The sequence below is a fragment of the Populus nigra genome, chromosome 6 (assembly GCF_951802175.1).
Source record: "Populus nigra chromosome 6, ddPopNigr1.1, whole genome shotgun sequence".
Lineage (NCBI taxonomy): Eukaryota > Viridiplantae > Streptophyta > Magnoliopsida > Malpighiales > Salicaceae > Populus > Populus nigra.
The window spans coordinates 20,639,987-20,660,152 of NC_084857.1; the positions used below are offsets into that span (position 1 = coordinate 20,639,987).

A 20,166-nucleotide genomic window follows, 5' to 3' on the forward strand; every position below is an offset into this window, starting at 1 on the left:
TCATTGAAAAGATCTTGATGAGACAAATCCAACTATATAAAAAAATTACAAATAATGAATAGAATAACAAACGAGTCAGTCAAAGTTATCGGGGCTCACTTGCTTTTGGGTTGTTTATGTAGCTCATTTCAATCATCTTCAATGACCTTTCTTAGTATTATTAGATTTGTATTATCGATATTTTTTTTAATAATAGTATTATTATTAAAATTTCGGTGTGACTTTACAAATTTTTTTCCTTCTTTTTTTCTCTTATCTCTCTTTATTAAATGCTGTATTTATCAAATTTACAATTCAAAAAACGCACAGATGACATGTGTATCCTTTTTACTACGCTAGGAAACATGAGCTACAAGCACCATCTAAAAGCGAGGACACCTGCCATCTTTGAATTGTGTATACGGTTCACGCTGTTCATTTTCGGCAGCCTTTCTTGATATTTATGGAGAGTTTTTATTGATAACGGGATATTGTTGTCCTCGATAGACGTAGTATGGTGGTAAAGGGCTTAAGATCTACACAGCAGGTTTTGAGTTCGAGTCAGCGCGTGCACCTCTTGTAAGAACCTGGAACAGCCAAGGTTTTACTCACTTATCTAGACCCACAAAGTGCGCTTTCTGAAAAATAAAGTTTTCTCGAATTCAAAAAAAAAAAAAGAATATTGTTGTCGGAGTTTCAATGGCTCCAGGATTTTATTTTTTATTTTCTCTCCTGTCTCATGAATTAAAGTGCCACACCTTTTATATATAATATTTTAAAATACTATATTTAGAAAGTGCGGTTTTTATAAAACTATGATATTTTATAAAAATATTTTTTTAATTGTTATAGTTTTTTATTTTTTTTAAATCTATTAATTTTAAAAAAATCTTTTTATTATTTTTATATTAAGAATGTGATTGGAAATAGTGTAAAAAAATTTTATAATGCTGCGCAAAGGGATAGTGCGGAGGAATTATGATTGTTTTCTAATCAAAGAGAGAATGACGAGGATGGAAGGGCAACACTGAGAATTAGAAATAATTATTTTTTGTTTGATTTGGTTTTTATAAAAAAAATAATTAAATTGAATTTTTTTTTAAAAAATTGAAATCGAACCCGAATCGAAACCAGTTTAGACTGACCAGTTTCAGTTTGGTTTTTTGGGACAAAACCAGTTTAAACAGGTTTGGCTTGGTTTTTTCGGTTTGGGTTTGGTTCGGTTCGGTTTTTTTGGTTTCAGGCTTATAAAACCAAAACCGAACTGGTTTTTTCAAAAATTTTAATCGATTTAATCAGTTTTTTTCACGGTTCGGTTTTTTTGATTATTTTTTTTTATTTTTTCGGTTTAATCGGTTTTTTGATTTTTTTGGTCACCCCTTCTCAGAATGGTTTTTATTTATTTAAGAATTTTTATATTGTACAATTATGTCAGATTTTATTGTTAAGAATATTGATCTTTATTTTGTTTACTAATTAAATTAGGATTTTAGTTTTCTGTTGAGTTAAAGTAATAATCTTTATTATTTTAGTTTCCAATATTGAATAAAGATTTATTGTATTCATTTTGGCGTTTTTTCCATGTTAAAAATATTGATTTTTGCTCCGAAATAGATATGCCCTTGCTTCAAATTGACTTGAAATGTTGGTTGACTATATATATATAATAATAAATTGCATGCAATTTTAAATATATTCTATGGTTAAAACACCTGGATTGCTTATGTATTAATATATTTACATCTTAACCAATAATATCTTGCCATCTAAAAATAAATAAAAAAATACTAGCACATAATCGGTCCATCTTGCCATATATGCATACAAAAAGGAGAAAAACTAAGATATTGATGCCAAAGAAAAAAAACAAAAAAACCCTAAAAACTATGAATTACAATTTCCTGGCGTGCGTTTATTGCAAATTATTTTTACAATTTCTCATATTACAAGCTTTTGTTGAAGATGTATATTGATTTTTTTTTCATAAGATGTAAAAAAATTAAAAAATCATCTTTCATGCTAAATCATTCTATATTTAGATCTTTCGGGTTATTCAAAAGTTTATGATAGTATAAAAATTATATAATACATGTATTATTTATTTGAATCCTTATTATTTTTTAATTAAGTCATTTTTGTTAATAAAATTGTGAAATCAAGTGATATAATAGTATTGTTTTTATTTTAAAAAACAAACAATAATTAAGGATTTAAATTAATTATACATCATATAAAAAATACTGTATCCATGTTTTAAATTTTTTTTATTATTTTAGTTCCAAGAAAGAAATCTTTTTAAATTCGATTTAAATCAATAAAATCAATATCAACATTAATACCAATTAAGCTGGCAAAAAAATAAAAAAGAAAAATGCTATAATGAATACTGCGTGTTTGTAGAGAAAAGGAAATACCGGGCAGCCTGTATTCATTATAGCATTATTATTATTATTATTATTATTATTATTATTTTTTTTTTTTTTGCCAGCTTGGTACTAATGTGATATTGTTTATATTGATTTAGATCCAATTTAAAAAGATTTCTATGTTGGAACTAAAATAAAATAAAACTACTCGAAAGAGTATTGTCGAGAACACACGCAAGCTTACAGGTCTAGTTAAACAAGCCAGAACAAATAAGTTATAACTATCAAATATAAAAATAATGAAAAGATTATAGATTGACCAATTTTAATTAATTCCACCTAGATAAATAGTTTGAATTCAAGTTTAAGACTCAAGAATGCCCTCTTCGCATGAAAACCAAAAGTAAAAACTCAGCTTTAACATGTATATATTCAATAAGATACGATCCGGTAGTTATTTTTTTAAATATAGTTTACTTAAAAATATATTAAAATAATTTTTTTAAATTTCAATATATTCAAACAATTTAAAAATATAAAAAATTTAATTTTAATAAAATATTTTAAATTTTACCTAACTTCTATTTAGAACTCATGTACGGTCTCGTCTCTTTATTTAGACAGTGTTTGATATATATTGCGTGGTGTTTCATTTTATTGATTTGAAAATTTAAAAACTAACTTGAGATATACACATTTTTATTTTTATTAGCATATATAATTTTTATTTTATTTTATTATATATAAATACTGATTTTTCAACTAACAATGTTAAATAATGTGTTAACATTATTTTTTTTTGTAATTATTAGTAAAAATAAAAATATAGATAAAGATGATTATATTTTTTCTTTTAAAAATCACGTTGTAAAGGCATACATGTAAATTTTTTTTTTGCTGAATTTTTTTTTATCAAATCTGTAGCGAAACGTGGATTAAACCTTGATATGCACCCCAAAATGGTCCTTTAATTTCAAGAAGCTGGAAGAGATAACAAACCAGGTCCTGGAACTTGAGAATGTAAAACATCTCCAGATATATATCGCCTTGTTTCTCTCCTCACGAGCTTAGAAACATGCTTCCAGAAGCCGTAAACACCAGTTAATGTCAGTAGCCTCTCAGAATAAATCTTCCATGTGTACCTGCAAAATTGATCTTATATATATTAGCTACTCTTTTGAAGATAGAAATCTCCCTCGAGCAAGATCACATGGAAAAAGCACACCTTTCATGGATTCTCTTAAGCCCTCCATCAGAAATCTTGTTCCAGTGGCTAGGATCTTTCTGGCAATGTTCAAAGAAGTTGACCAAAAGTGTGACCATCTGATCAGGGTGATAGGGATCTACATGGAAGCCTGAAACACCATGCTCAATGATCTCAGCAGGGCCACCATGGCAAGTGGCAAAAGTAGGAAGCCCACTGACCATAGCTTCCACAACAGTGAGGCCAAATGCTTCATAGAGAGCAGGCTGCAAACAAATACACTCAGGTAAAAAGAGTAGAGCATTGATTACAAAGAATGAAAATGAGCATATCACTGTCTACACCACATACCTGTACAAAAGCACCTTTTGTGTCAGCAATATAGCGGTAGAGTTCACCGTTACGAACACAGTTATCCATCGAAACTGACCATGCAAATTGTAGTGCTTTACCAGGTCATGCATCTTTTCAATCTCAGCCATTTCTTCTTTATCCTTGGATTTATTCACGTCTATGTAACCTCCAACCACAACAAGATTTACAAGTTCTCTTAGCTTGCTGCTCTTGCCATAGCACTCAACGAGCCCTGTCAAAAATTTTCACCCTGTCCAATCGTGCCATGGAAAACGTGATAGGTTTTGTACGGTCGCTCAACATGCCGCTGCGTCAGCATAAACGGAGAAAATATTAGCTGATGACATCTCTGTGAAGTTAGCTGGCACCAATTGGTGCAAGCTAAGTCAACAAAGTAGGCACCAATTCGGTGCCACTTGCAGCACCAATTGGTGCCACTTTCCTTACTTTGTCTTTTGCAAGACAAAGGCAAGGATGCTTGCCTATAAATAGGCAGTGCATCCTTGCCATATAAAAATGCACCAAGAGAGAAATAAGAGAGAAAAGAGGAGAGTAAGAGAGGGAAAGTAATCCCACATAATTGTGAGGTATTTTGTGAGATAGTAAGTGAGGTGTTTTCTCCTAATAATAGAGAGATTTTAGTTGTTCTCCTATTAGTAGAGAGAGGTTGTAATTCCCACATTACTTAGTAAAATCCTTCTATACTTGCCCGTGGATGTAGCCAAATTGGGTGAACCACGTAAATTCTTGTGTGTCTGATTTTTCATTTTATCCTATTCTTTGCCTTTTATCTTGTCGGGTTTGCATGCTAGTATCCTAACAGTGGTATCAGAGCCTTCTGGTTGGTGTTGTTAATACACAAAAGTTATTCGTGTATACGGTACTATTCACGTCTACGACACTATTCACCTATACGGCACTATTCATCCATACGGTACTGTTCACATACGCTACTGTTGGCGTATATAGAAAGTCAGTGCGGTGATTAAATACAGTCTAGGAAGTTCTGTCTAAGGAGATTGGGTTTTAAGCGGGACCGTTTGTGACCCCTCCAATCTTTCCTGGGAACTTACTTAGTGAAGTATTATTCACACGATACTATTTCTATATACGTTACAGATCTGTGAAACGGTGATAGCTGAATAGATCTCGGTGAATACAATGGCAGCAAAGTACGAGATAGAGAGGTTCAAGGGGAGCAATTTCTCACTGTGGAAAATGAGAATCAAGGCAATCTTAAGGAAAGACAATTGCTTGGCAGCAATTGGGGATCGGCCCGCGGAGATCACTGATAATGCAAAATGGAATGAAATGGATGGCAATGCTATTGCTAACATACATTTAGCATTAGCCGATGAAGTGTTATCAAGTGTGGCGGAGAAGAAAACAGCTAAGGAGATATGGGAGACTCTAACAAAGCTATATGAGTCCAAGTCTTTGCACAATAAGATTTTCTTAAAGCGGAGACTTTATACCCTTCGAATGGCAGAAACCACAGCGGTGACTGACCACATCAACACAATAAGAACTCTATTTTCACAACTCACTACGTTGGGTCAACAAATAGAGGAAAGTGAACGTGCAGAGCTTCTACTTCAAAGTCTTCCAGATTCGTATGATCAGCTCATTATCAACTTAACCAATAATATCCTCACAGACTATTTAGTCTTTGATGATGTTGCAGCCGCTATCTTGGAAGAAGAAAATAGGCGCAAAAATAAAGGAGACAGAAATAGTTCAAACCAAGCAGAGGCATTATTGATGTCAAGAGGGAGATCAACGGAGCGTGGCTCCAGTGGGAGTCAAAGGCAAGGGAGGTCCAAATCAAGAAGCAAGAAGACTGTGAAATGCTACAACTGTGGCAGAAAAGGGCACTTCAAAAGGGATTGTTGGTTTAAAAAGGGTATAGAGAACACTGCAGAGTCATCAAAACCTCAAGGATGTGTTGCGAGCACCTCAGAAGATGGGGAGGTTTTATATAGTGAAGCAGCGACAATCTCTACAGATAAAGAAGAGCTTACTGAGATCTGGCTAATGGATTCAGGAGCAACATGGCATATGACTCCTAATCGAGATTGGTTCCAAACATATGAACCCATCTCTGGAGGCAAAGTGTTCATGGGTGATAATCATGCTGTAGAGATTGCTGGCATTGGCACCATCAAATTGAAGATGTATGATGGCTTAATTCGTACTATTTCAGGAGTGCGACATGTGAAAGACTTAAAGAAGAATCTTTTGTCCGTGGGACAATTTGATAGTTTGGCTGTAAGATCCGAACAGACAATGGAATAATGAAAATTGTCAAGGGAGCGCTGGTGGTTTTAAAGGCGAGAAAGACAGTTGCAAACATGTTTGTATTAATGGGAGAAACACATTATGGGGCAGAAGCGTCAATCGCATCAGCCAGTCCTGCAGAAGAGAAGACGATGATGTGGCATCAAAAACTAGGCCACATGTCAGAGAAAGGTTTGAAAGTTCTCTCTGATCAGAAGTTACTCCCTGGGCTTACAAAGGTTACTTTACCCTTTTGTGAGCATTGTGTTACAAGCAAACAGCACAGGTTGAAGTTTGGCACATCAACAACTAAGAGCAAATACATCTTAGACCTGATTCACTCTGATGTTTGGCAAGCACCGGTTGTATCCTTGGGAGGAGCAAGATACTTTGTATCATTCATAGATGACTTCTCCAGGAGATGTTGGGTGTATCCAATTAGAAGGAAGGCAGATGTGTTCACAGTCTTTAAAACTTTCAAAGCGCGGGTGGAACTTGAATCTGAAAAGAAGATCAAGTGTTTGAGGACTGACAATGGAGGAGAATATACCAGTGATGAATTTGATAACTTCTGTCAACATGAAGGTATCAAAAGGCAGTTCACAACGGCATACACTCCACAACAAAATGGAGTGGCAGAACGGATGAACAAAACTCTATTAGAAAGAACAAGAGCAATGTTGAAGGCTGCAGGTCTAGGAAAGTCATTCTGGGCAGAAGCAGTCAATACCGCCTGTTATGTGATAAATCGATCTCCATCAACTGCAATTGAGTTGAAGACACCGATGGAGATATGGACTGGGAAGCCAGCTGATTATTATCGATTACATATATTTGGAAGTCCTGTGTACGTGATGTACAATACACAAGAAGTTAGCAAGCTGGATTTAAAATCCAGAAAATGTGTATTCTTGGGATATGCTGATGGAGTGAAGGGGTATCGCTTGTGGGATCCCACTGCCCACAAAGTAGTCATCAGCAGAGATGTCATATTTGTAGAAGGTAAAATGCAAATGGAAGAACATAATAGCATTCTAAAGGAGACTACAGCAGTCCAGATTGAAAATACTTAGAATCATACTTCTTCTAAAGCTGCACTAGAGCATGAAGAGCAAGAACAAATAGAGTTTGAAACTCCTGAAGTTCGGCGGTCGACTCGTGAAAGAAGACCACCGGCTTGGCACTTAGAATATAGTACTGAGAGCAATATTGCATATTATCTTCTAACAGAGGATAGAGAGCCATCAACTTTCCATGAGGCTATCAAAAGCACATATGTATCTATGTGGATGACAACAATGCAAGAGGTGGATGACAACAATGCAAGAGGAGATTGAAGCTCTGCACAAGAATAACACTTGGGATCTTGTTCCGCTACCACAAGGAAGAAAGGCCATTGGCAACAAATGGGTTTACAAGATGAAACGTGATGACAATGATCAAGTGGAGCAATATCGTGCAAGATTGGTGGTGAAAGGATATGCTCAGAAAGAAGGAATAGACTTCAATGAGATATTTTCTCCGGTGGTACGAATTACTACAATCAGAGTAGTCTTGGCAATGTGTGCTATATTTGATCTTCACCTAGAGCAGTTAGATGTGAAAACTGCATTTCTTCATGGAGAACTTGAAGAAGAAATTTATATGCTCCAACCAGAGGGTTTTGCTGAAACAGGCAAGGAGAACTTGGTTTGCAGGTTGAACAAATCTCTATACTGTCTCAAACAGGCACCGAGGTGTTGGTACAAGAGATTTGATTCCTTCATAATTAGCCTTGGGTACAACAAACTCAGTTCAGACCATTGTACGTATTACAAGAGGTTTGAAGAAGATGATGTTTTCATCATTCTATTGTTGTACGTGGATGACATGTTGGTGATAGGCCCCAACAAAGATCGAGTCCAAGAATTGAAGGCACAGTTGGCTAGGGAGTTTGATATGAAGGACTTGGGACCAGCAAACAAGATTCTAGGGATGCAAATTCACCGAGACAGAAGTAAGAGGAAGATTTGGCTTTCTTAGAAGAATTATTTGAAGAAGATCTTGCGTCGCTTCAACATTCAAGATTGTAAGCCAATTTCCACCCCACTTCCTATTAACTTCAAATTATCCTCAAGTATGTCTCCTAGCAATGAAGCAGAGAGGATGGAGATGTCTCGAGTACCGTATGCATCAGCAGTGGGAAGTTTAATGTTTGCCATGATATGTATAAGACCAGACATTGCACAAGCAGTGGGAGCAGCTAGTCGATACATGGCAAATCCTGGTAGAGAGCATTGGAATACTATTAAGAGGATCTTGAGATATATCAAGGGTACCTCAGATGCCGCATTATGTTATGGAGGATTAGAATTTACTGTCAGAGGTTATGTTGATTCAGATTTTGCTGGCGACCTTGAGAAAAGAAAATCCACTACAGGCTATGTGTTCATAATTGCAGGAGGAGCTGTGAGCTGGGTCTCTAAACTTCAGACTGTTGTAGCTTTATCCACAACAGAAGCTGAGTACATGGCAGCTACACAAGCTTGTAAAGAAGCAATATGGATGAAGAAACTTATGGAGGAGCTCGGACACAAACAAGAGAAGATTCCTTTGTATTGTGATAGTCAGAGTGCCTTGCATATTGCAAGGAATCCAGCGTTTCATTCAAGAACAAAACACATAGATGTTCAGTATCACTTTGTTCGCGAAGTGGTGGAAGATGGAAGTGTGGATTTTCAAAAGATTCACACAAAGGAAAACCCAGCAGATGCTTTGACCAAACCAGTCAACACTGATAAGTATATATGGTGTAGATCCTCTTCTGGCCTAGCAGAAACGTAAGCAACATGAAGATGGCAAGTATAGAAAGGATAGAAGAATCACAGATGATCAAGTGTGAAGACTTGATTAAATCATCAAAGTCTTCAAGTGGGAGAATGTGAAGCCACCACTTAATTAATTGGTGGAAGACAAATATTAGTGGAGTTGTTGGCATAATTGGTGCCATGATTTATGGCATAATTTGTGGCATAATTGGTGCCATGATTTATGGCATTTGTCCCCTCACTCTTGCCTATAAATAGGCAATGCCTTTAAGCTTATTTTGCACACCAAGTTAGAGAAGAAGAAGAGGAGAGTGAAGAGAGAGTAATCCCACAAAGTTGTGAGGTATTTGTGAGAGAGTAAGTGAGGTGTTTTCTCCTAGTAATAAAGAGATTCTTAGTTGTTCTCCTATTATTTAAGAGAGGTTGTAATTCCCACATTACTTAGTAAAATCCTTCTATACTTGCTCATGGACGTAGCCAAATTGGATGAACCACGTAAATTCTTGTGTGTCTCATTTCTCATTTTATCCTATCTCTTGCCTTTTATCTTGTCGGGTTTGCATGCCAGTATCCTAACATAACTCAGCAGCAATTTCATTTGATGCATCCTGGGAACAACCAAATAAAGAAATAATGTCCTGGAAACAAGTATAGTTCTTCCAATTTTCAAAGAAGCTCAAATTCTGCAACTGCTATTCTTGTCAACAGAAAATAATGGCATGCATTCTGATATTTGGTCTTAAACTATTTTATAAATTAACGCAGGTCAATTGCATTGATCTATTGTCATCAAAATGCAAACTTCTTCAAAATTTACATGCTTCTCCTATCAGAAAACTTTTTAAAGTCCCAGGATAGAAAATCAAGGATAGCAGGAATTGCCATGGGGACAGATGCAGAAAGAAAAAAGGACATAAAATATAGCGAGGAAAACAAAAAAAAAAAAAGATTTTTGCAAGCCCTTACTTCTGCAAAGGTCTCCAAGTATGGCCAAACCTCAAACCTTGAAATCCATTCACGAAGAATTCCATTCTCAGATCTAAAAGGCACCCGCAGAATTGATGCATGTTCTGTTCCACTGATTTTTTCTAATCTTTGGTTGCATGTGTTGCCCTTTGCGTCTGGTATCAATCGGGTTACCTTAAACACCGTTGAAAGAAACATGAGATGGATATCAAAACGGTAATCAGTATCAAACTAATTGAGTAGAGATGAAGAAGAAGAAAATTTATATCATTATATTTAGCGTTGAGCAAAGCAATCATGTACTTACAACAAGAATTTTTGGAAGAACATCCAATCCTTGTTTTTGTATTCTAAGAAGCATCTCACTCTCCAATGCACGTACTTGATCAAGTATACAGACAACCTGACAAAAGAGTTCAATGCATCATGAATCGGGAGCAAGAGAAAGAGTGGAATCGACTTTAAAGCAGGAAAAACATAATACAATCAATAACTGTCCACCAGTGTCTGGCAAACCTAAAACATTTGCTTGGCCAAAGTAACCATGAGGAGAAACAATTAATGACAACATTAAACACCATTGGAATCCTCCCTAGGAATGACTCCAAGGAGGAGGGATCAGGTGTCTGAAGGATGTCTGAGAGAAGATGCATCATCTCCGATACGCGTCGTGCTGTGTCACCCCAACCTCTCTCAAATCCCATTTCTTGTAACCTACAATATAATAGCCAGAAATCATCGTACTTGATCAATCAGCCATCTGCATTTTTTTTATAGTTACTTGACTTCCTGTGAGAAGGAAAGTGAAGTAGATGGGAGTAGAGCAAATTAATGCTTACCGAAATTCAAAGTCTGAGTATGGTGCATCAGGTGGGAACTTAGAAAGATGTTCCTCTGCCCTTGACAAAGCAGATTGAAGTTTGGATATGCTTTGTATCCGTTCATTCAACATCATCACCTACACAAAGCATGTACAACACCAACGACTTTGTATTTGTACGTTCACATCATAATTTTAAACGCAGGCCAGCCTAATTTCTCAAGAGAATTCAAACATGGTGGTGTTCCATGGAATAAACACTTTCATTACATCTCTTTATAAAAATGACAACAGGAAAAAAACTTTTAAGAATTTTGTTATTTTGTTCGTAAGTAAAATAAAAACATTCAACATCTTAAGGTTTTTTATACACTAACTTTTTCTATACATCCAAAGATTCCTCCTATATTTTAGTAAATCTTTTCAGTAACTAGCAGCATTGTGGATGGGTGGATAGGGAACTATCCTTGCGACTTACCTAATTTTATTACAGGAATTCTCTAGATCAACGACTGGATTATACAAACTAGAAAGAACCTTTATTGAATAAAGGAAGAGATTAATCACTCCATTTCTGAATCGCTGGATATACATCTCAAATGCATATGAAAATCTGTGCGAAGCTACTGGTCGTATTGTATATGCTAATTGTCATTTAGCAGCCAGTTTTCCACTTAGAATACCCCCGTCGCATGCATAAAAGCATGATGATTGTCTGCAAGAGAATTAGTCAAAGAAAACTTACATCACCATCATGTTTATGAGTCCGGAGAAAACCAAGAAGAGGCTCCAAGCTCTCTTTGTTTCGGAACATAATAGATGGTAGGTGACGGTTGAGGAATTGAACTCCATTTCCAATGGATGATGATCGTGTTGGCCGTGGGAATGATGCCTTAAATGGCTCAAAATCAAGTTCTAGCACATATTTCCCATTACACCTGCCACAATATTCCAAATACTAATTAAATATGCTCGTAAGAGAGTTGGAAGGTGAACAAACTTTGTAAACACCACAAAATTCACTCACTCTCCATCCACAAGTTCTTCTTTGAACCAAAGATATTCAGAAACACTCAAACTATCCATATTGAGCTCATAGACATTAACACGAACATATTCCCAAACACCAGGCCTTGGACGAAGAGCCATTGCCACAAATGGAGGCAGAACTATGGCTTCCTATAAAACCCAAATTAGACACAAATATTATATAAATCCAGCCTGCAAGAATTGGCCTTCAACGTAAAATGGATTTGATTAGGCCTAAAATCCATAATTTTGTGCTCACTACCTGTACGGATTCAAGGACTTCAGCAAAGGGACTGTCATTAAGCTTCTGCATTGTTTCATCTTCCTTGATTATATTGGCCAGTTCGTCTACCAATTCATGTGCTTGCAGTATCCCTTTTCCCTTGTCCACATACCTTGCCAACAACCAAAATCAAGAAATCAAACAAGAACACCTTTATCCTAACAACATTGTTAAAACGTTCTGAAACAAGAATTTGATGTACCTGGAGAGAAGAGAAACAAGCTTGTTCCTATGAACAGAGAGAGTGTCACGCATCCTGTCTCTCATGCCTGTAGGCCCGTCAAACTTAGAAGTGGCATTGCAAATTTTCAAAAAAAAAAAAACGGAAACAGGGTAGCAGAAGTATAGTGATACAGCGGAGAGAAAACAGAGAAGATGTTGATAGATAAATGGAGACAAAGAGATAGCGTGAATTTATAAAGTCAACGCAGAATCAAGAAGGTGAAAATGAAGCCAAAACTGATGCAGAACGTTTGGCAGAGGAATTCGAAGATAGTGAAGACGAAAAGGTCATGAATATTGCATGCCAAGATTTAAATAGCATTCAATATATAGGTATAATTAATCATGCAAGTTACAAGTAGAATAAATAAGCAATGTAAGCGTTGCTTTATCATCAACTTTTGTATTCCAGAATATTCAATATAGTCTTTAGGACTTCTCTTATTTTCTGGTGGATTCCAGATGAACCTTTGAGGGTGAACGTGAGGATCCCTCATCTGTGTATCTTCTTGCTGCGTCAAAAACAATGAAAAGAAAACGCCATTATTTGCAGCTTATGCATGAAACTGCATGTACGTAGAGTGACCCTTGGCATTCCAATGGAGAACGCGGACACTTCTACCTTTCTTTTTGAAATTGAAACCGTGGGCTTGTTAATTTTGTTCCTATTTAAACCTGGACTGTCACGCCCATGAGAGAATCAAGAGAGTGCAATGCATGAACCAATGGAACTGAGGTTGTGGCATTTGTAGAGGTTTCTAGGCGAGTGAAACTGAGTGTCTTGAGAGTCGAGCATTCAGCCATAAACCCCGCCAAACCAAACCTTGCCTTCTTTTGTCCAGTTTTTGGTGCCATGCGGGGTTATTGTTGATGAAAGGAATTTTTCTTGAAGTTTCTCAATTGTTAAGGGTATCTTAAACGTTTCATAATTTTATTTAATTGTTTTAGATTTGATCTTGCCTTATGGTTTCTATACTTCATTTTTTTATTACGTTTTCATCCTCAACTGTGACGAGAGTAGACAGTGAAGAAGGGAGAAAAACGAGAGAAAAGCCATCAGAGATCCTCACTTCAATGAATATGTATTCTGGTTCAAAAGGGTGTCATAATTAAGATTCGTCATGGTGTGTTGAGTTTTTCGATATCCATGAAAACCCTTCATCATCAGAATCCAAAGTGTTTTTTTTTTTTTTTTGAGATTTCGTTGGATTTTTGGTGATATATGTATAGTAGAGTGGATTAAAATTCATTTTGAAGCCTATGATGGGGTTATATGAAATTTCGAGATGCTTTTAGTTAAAAAGATGAATAAATGAATTTTCTAGCATATATTTATCAGAAATTCAATTGCTCCTAATTTGTCTCTAGATTTAGAGTCATTTTCAATCTATTATTTATCACAAGAATTTTCATAAATATCTTTATCACGAGAGATTCTAATCTCTGATTAACTTTTTTTAATACCACATGACAATCCTTTTTTTTTTCAAAACTCTATTTATAATAAATCAGTTTGGATTTAAGTCTTATATTAAGGGTTTTTTTTTCTTTTCCAATTTAGATGATGATATTTGTTAAAGAATATATGAAAAATTACTTAAATATAAAGAAAGACAAATTAAGAGAAATTACACTTACAAAGATATTTGGAGGTAGCATTGTAGAATTAAGAGAAATTACATAGAAATTACACTTGGTAGCAATAGTAGAATTATTGCTATGGAAGTTATTTTTTTTAAATTATAATGGCATCCGATAATTTTGTTCAACTAGCCATTCCTCGCTTTGATAGATACTATAATCATTGAAGCATGTTAATAGTGAATTTTTTAAGGTCGAAAGAGTATTGACAAATCATTTCTCAAGGAATAATTGAACCACCATTCGGATCAACAATATCAAATGTTCAAAGAACAAAAATTGAAGCGCAATGATTGAAAGATTTCAAGGTAAAGAATTATTTTTTCCAATCAATTGATCGATCAATTTTGAAAACCATTCTTTGTAAGGAAACCTCCAATGATATTTGGGATACAATGAGAAAAAAGTACTAAGAAACAACTAGAGCGAATAAACAACAACTTTAAGCACTTTAATCAGAATTTGAATTGCTTAAGATGAATATACAAGAGTCAGTCACAAACTATTTTCAAGAATGATGGCAATTGATAACAAGAAGCGAATCCATAAAGATAAAACATAGAATATTACCATCATTGAGAAAATTCCATAACTATTAACACCAAAATTCAAAATTTTGTTTTGTGTATAATAGAGGAAGCTGAGGATATTGATGAATTGCAAAGTTACTTACTAATTCATAAGCAAAAGTTGAATCAATAAGGAGCAAGCTTTGCAAGTTTTATATTCTAATAATCATTTTCTATCTCACAAAGAGGTTGACAAGGAGGAGGAGGGAGCACAAATAAACAATAACAGTAAATTTTCACCACATCAGAAATTTAAAGATAATAAGCGAAGGTTAAATGCTTCAGGTGTCACAAATATGAACAATATAAACTAGAATGTAAAACTAATTTGAATAGGAATGGTGGTGGAAGATCTAATTTTACAGAAAAGGAGGAAGAAGTTTCTTTATCGAGGGCAAGTTATATGAACAAGAAAAATCAGAAGGGAAATTCTGAAACTGACTAGGAGTTGATTAATAAAGAAAAACAAGAGCTAAAACAGAAAGTCAAACATGTAGCTGAAGAGAGAGAAGTTGTTTCAAGATTGCTTAAAGATGAGCATGATAACCTTAAACTAGAGAAGAAAGTAATACGAGATCAATATAAGCATGATGTTGAGTCACTTAATCATGAACGTGAAGGTCTCATGAATAAAATGGAGTAAGAACACTCTGAATGGTTCAAAAAGACTTAAAAGAAATGAAGAGATAAAAAGCTATTTAAGGGATAAATAGACAACCTTTGAGCTAGAAAAAAGAAGCGAGCTTCAACATATTTCTTCTCTTAGAGAAAAAGCAGAAAAAGAATTGGAACAAGTTGTTTTATAAAAGAAAAAACTTAATCATGAGAAAAAAGAGAAGCTTATGAAAGATGCACAATAACTAGCAGATGATCAAAGTTCACTTAAAATATCAACAAATAATGATAAACGATCACAACATGTTAGAAAATGGCCTACATTGATAAGTGTTTATGAGGTAATTGGAATTAAACAATCTAATAATCTATTTACTTATTTTACTCTATTCTCATATTATGATCCCATAACTTTTGAAGATGTTATTAAGGAAATAAAGTGTTAAAAAGCCTTGAATGATGAAATTGATGTCATTAAGAAAAAACAATACTTGAGAATTAACACCGCTTTCAAAAGGATAAAATTCCTTTGGTGAAAAATAGATCTTCAAGAAAAGGTTAAAGAAGAATTAAACCGACTCCTAAATGAGTTAACATAGCAAGAGTTTTTACACGGCCAAGTTATGCTCTATCATCTTAGACCGACTCCTATATCGAAGTTTCAAACCATACACGGTAGCCATTTGGATGGGTGTTTCTCCTAAAAAAAAACGAGATGCTTCTATGGTTAGGCATGCACAAGATGTTATGTATTTGCTTCCTAGCTCAAAGAAAAATTATTCCAATACAGGAAGACCCATGTCCCTTTTGTAATTTTGGTTCAGAAACAACATCTCATATACTCTTTTAACGTTTCGTTTCTTGGAATTTCTAGAATAGAATAGCAAATTGGTGGGGTCTTCCATGATGTATTCCTCAATCCTTGGACAATCTACTTCACCAGCAGAAGGTTTAGTTTACGGTAAATCTCAACAAAGGGTGTGGCAAGGATTATTCTATGAGATAGTCTGGCTTGTTTGGAAAGTTAGGAACAAATTCATCTTTAAGAAAATCTATCCGGATTAATAATATTTTCTTTGTCTATTCTTTCATAAAGTAGCTGCTTAGATCCATTCTTTGAACAATATGTTGAACTACACTAGTATAGGCGAATATAATTCTCAAACATGTTGCTTTATTTTTATTTCCTTTGCTGTGTAACTTTTTCACTAGATGATCAACTTAATATAATCTCTTGATATATATATATATATATATATATATATATATATATATATATATATATATATATATATATATCCAATATTATAGAGTGTGTGTGTTATTTCAATATTAGATTATGTGCATATTATATTGGATTCAAAAAATATAGTTGTGTTATTTCAATAGTAGATTATATGTATATTATATTGGATTAAAAATATATAATTTTTCCATACACACACTTTAGGTTAGAGTTGAGTTAGGTTTAATAATATCTATACTATATTAATTATTTATTAATTTATTTGGGTTTGTTCGGGTCGGTATCTATCAGGTTCAAAATAAATTTCCATCCCTACAATAAATAATTATTGTGTTATGTCACTCTAAACATATCATGTCAAGAAATTGAAAAGGAAAAGTTAGATATAAGGGATCAGATTCACCAAGAAATTAACAGTCTAATCGATGCTAGGAAACAAGTTGGAAGGAATCAATTGCTCAACAATTGAATGTGATTTTTTTTTTGGTATTTTATGAACTTGACAGTACTAGAAAGAGAACCTTTGGTTCCAAGAAGTCTGTTTGCCTTTTGACCGAGTTATTCTTTTACTGAGATATGATTACAAGAATTTACAAAAGGGCTGTGAGAACATGATTGAGCTAATTAAGAATTGAATTCTATTCCTTTTTTAGTTTATGGAAAGAAAAGATCTAAGTTCCGAGAAGAGTTTTTTGCTCAAAAAATTTCCCTATGAATTGTGATTAGATATATAGGGAATATAAATATCAACTTAAAAAGGTTTAACCTCCACCATTTTGTGTGACACCCCACTACGCAAAAATGAGGCGAAATGATCAAGTCACATGCCCTGTTAACCAGACTTCTTCCTCTTTCTTCGTCCGTTTTTTGCATGTTGCATACAAATATGGAAACGCAGGGACGTGGGTAATTTTTTTTTTCCACATCACGTTTTTATCTATATTATACTCAATCTCAAAAAATGCCATTCGAAATTCACATTACTAACCATTTAACCGGAGGAGTACTTAATAGCGATCACAATTTCATCCGAATCCGACGAATATCAATTCAAACCGACCCTAAAGGAAAATAAAAACTGATTGTATATATGAGAATTACACTATTTCTCCCTTGTTCCTATTCTGTACATATCCTGATATATATATATATAGTATTACAGTGATAACTTCTAACGTATATATTGATGTGGCTGGCAACAGCTGTAGATTTTGAATTCATGTGATCATATCTTCCAGCCATTTATCTGCTGCTGCATTCACGGAGGATAAGTTGTTGCTGCTTCAATCACTGGTGGATTAGAATCCTGATCTTCTGCAATTCTTGTTACTGCATTCACGGGTGGATCAGTATCTTCACCCTTGAATTCAGTAACCATTGCTTGATCTTCTACACGCCCCCTCAATCTGGAGGGTAGGTCACGAACATTCAGATTGCGTTGAACCTGGCTGAATTTAACTGGTGGCAAAGGCTTGGTGAGTGCATCAGCTAACTGATCTTTGCTGGAGATAAATTTAACCACGAGTTCTTTGTTGTAAACCTGGTCGCGGACGAAATGAACATCAATCTCGATGTGTTTGGTTCGTGCATGAAATTTAGGATTGGATGTCAGGTAAGTTGCACCAATATTATCACACCACAAAGTTGGACTATGCTGCGGAGGCAGACCAAGTTCACAGAGTATGGATTTAAACCAAATGAGTTCTGCAGCAGCATTTGCAATTGCTTTGTACTCAGCTTCTGTGCTGCTGCGTGCTACTGTAGGTTGTTGTTTGCAACTCCAAGAAATTAAGTTGGAACCCATGTAAATACAGTAAGCACCAACTGATCTGCGATCATCTCTGTCGGCGGCCCAGTCAGAATCGGAGAATGCCTGCAAGGTGAAATTAACAGTTTTGCTGATGAACAAGCCAGTGGAGATGGAGTGCTTGAGGTAGCGGAGGATACGCTTGACAGCCAGCCAATGAGTGTCCAGAGGATTGTGCATAAATTTGCTAACTTTATGAATAGCAAACGCTAAATCAGGTCTTGTGAAAGCCAAATACTGCATGCTACCTACTATACTGCGGTAAAGATTGATGTCTTCAAATGGAGTACCAGCAGTAGAAGTAAGGTGACAGTTAGAGGCCATTGGACTGGTGCAGGGCTTAGCATTCTCCATTTTACTTCTTTTAAGTAAGTCAGCAATATATTGGCGTTGAGTTAAGTAGATACCATCTGTGCACCAAAGTGCTTCTACACCAAGAAAATAAGTGAGGCTGCCTAAATCTTTGACAGCAAAGGTGGTTTGCAGAGAATGAATGATGTTATTGATGACAGATGCACTGGAGCCAGTAATTAATATATCATCTACATAGATTAGAATGTAGATCACATAATTTAATTTCTGAAGCACGAATAGAGATGTATCTGCCTTACTTTCACGGAACCCCAGGGACAAGAGTTTGGTTGAAAGTTTGAAGAACCAAGAGCGGGGTGCTTGGCGTAAACCATAAAGGGATTTGTGCAGTTTGCACACATGGTTGGGATACTGAGGATGAACATAGCCTTGTGGTTGAATCATAAACACATGTTCATGCAGGTCACCATGCAAGAAAGCATTTTGCACATCCAATTGTTTGATAGGCCACTGATATGTAATGGCAATAGAGATGACTAACCGAATGGTGGCATGTTTGATGACTGGGCTGAATGTCTCAGAGAAATCAACCCCTTCTTGCTGATGAAAACCTTTAGCTACTAACCGAGCTTTATAACGCTCAATAGCTCCATCCGCCTTTCTTTTGATCTTGTAAATCCACCGGCATCCCACAATATTTGCATGTGTGGGAGGTGAGACCAAGGACCAGGTGCCATTGTGAATTAAAGCTGAGAACTCTTGATTCATGGCCTCTCGCCAATGTACAGATTTGGAGGCCTGACTGTATGATGTGGGTTCTGTTGCTGTTGGACCAAGCGCTGCTGTCAAGGCTTTTGGTAATGGATAGCGAATGAAATCATCACTTGATTGTCTTGGGCGATGAATATTATTTTTGGACCTTGTGACCATAGAGTGATTGTTGGGAGGAACTGGCAGATGGTTAGCATGAGGAACTGGAGCAGTAGCTGGAGAAACAGTGGGAGGCAGAGCTGGTTCTGTTTCTGTAGAGGGTGCTGGAGGCGAAGCCTGATCATCTGTTCCTGCAGAAATCAACATAAGAGGTGCAGGTGGTGTGCATGTAGGAATATGGTTAGGTTGCAACTCATTGGGACATGGGAATTGTGGCACGGTAATCTGAGGAGGGAGAGACACAGACATGGAAGGAGAAGGTTTATCACCCATGGATACAGTGGTGTGTGAGTAAGGGAAAAGAGTTTCATCAAATATAACATTGCGAGAAACATAGATTTTACCCGTAGAGAGATCTAGACACTTGTACCCTTGATGACAAAGACTATAACCAATGAAAATGCAGGTTTTTGATCTGAAATTGAGTTTATTCCTGTTATAAGGTCTTAAGTTGGGCTAGCAGGCACAACCAAACACACGCAGAAAACGATAATCAGGGATCTTATTATGAAGAATTTCAAAAGGGGATTTGCGGTGTAAAACAGGTGTTAGAAGTCTGTTTATGATATAGGTAGCGGTTTGAAAAGCATCTTCCCAATATATCATAGGTAAATGAGAATGAGCTAACAAGCTTAAACCAACTTCGACAATGTGTCGATGTTTGCGTTCAATAGAGCCATTTTATTGGTGAGTGTGCGGGCAAGCTAGACGATGATTAATACCATTTTGGGAAAAGTAA

General features: G+C 35.5%; 1 pseudogene; it reads right to left on the reverse strand.

The window, feature by feature from the left end:
- Nucleotides 1-349: 349 nt before the first annotated feature.
- On the reverse strand, nucleotides 350-12,352 carry LOC133697331 (sucrose synthase 2-like; annotated as a pseudogene).
- Nucleotides 12,353-20,166: the final 7,814 nt, after the last annotated feature.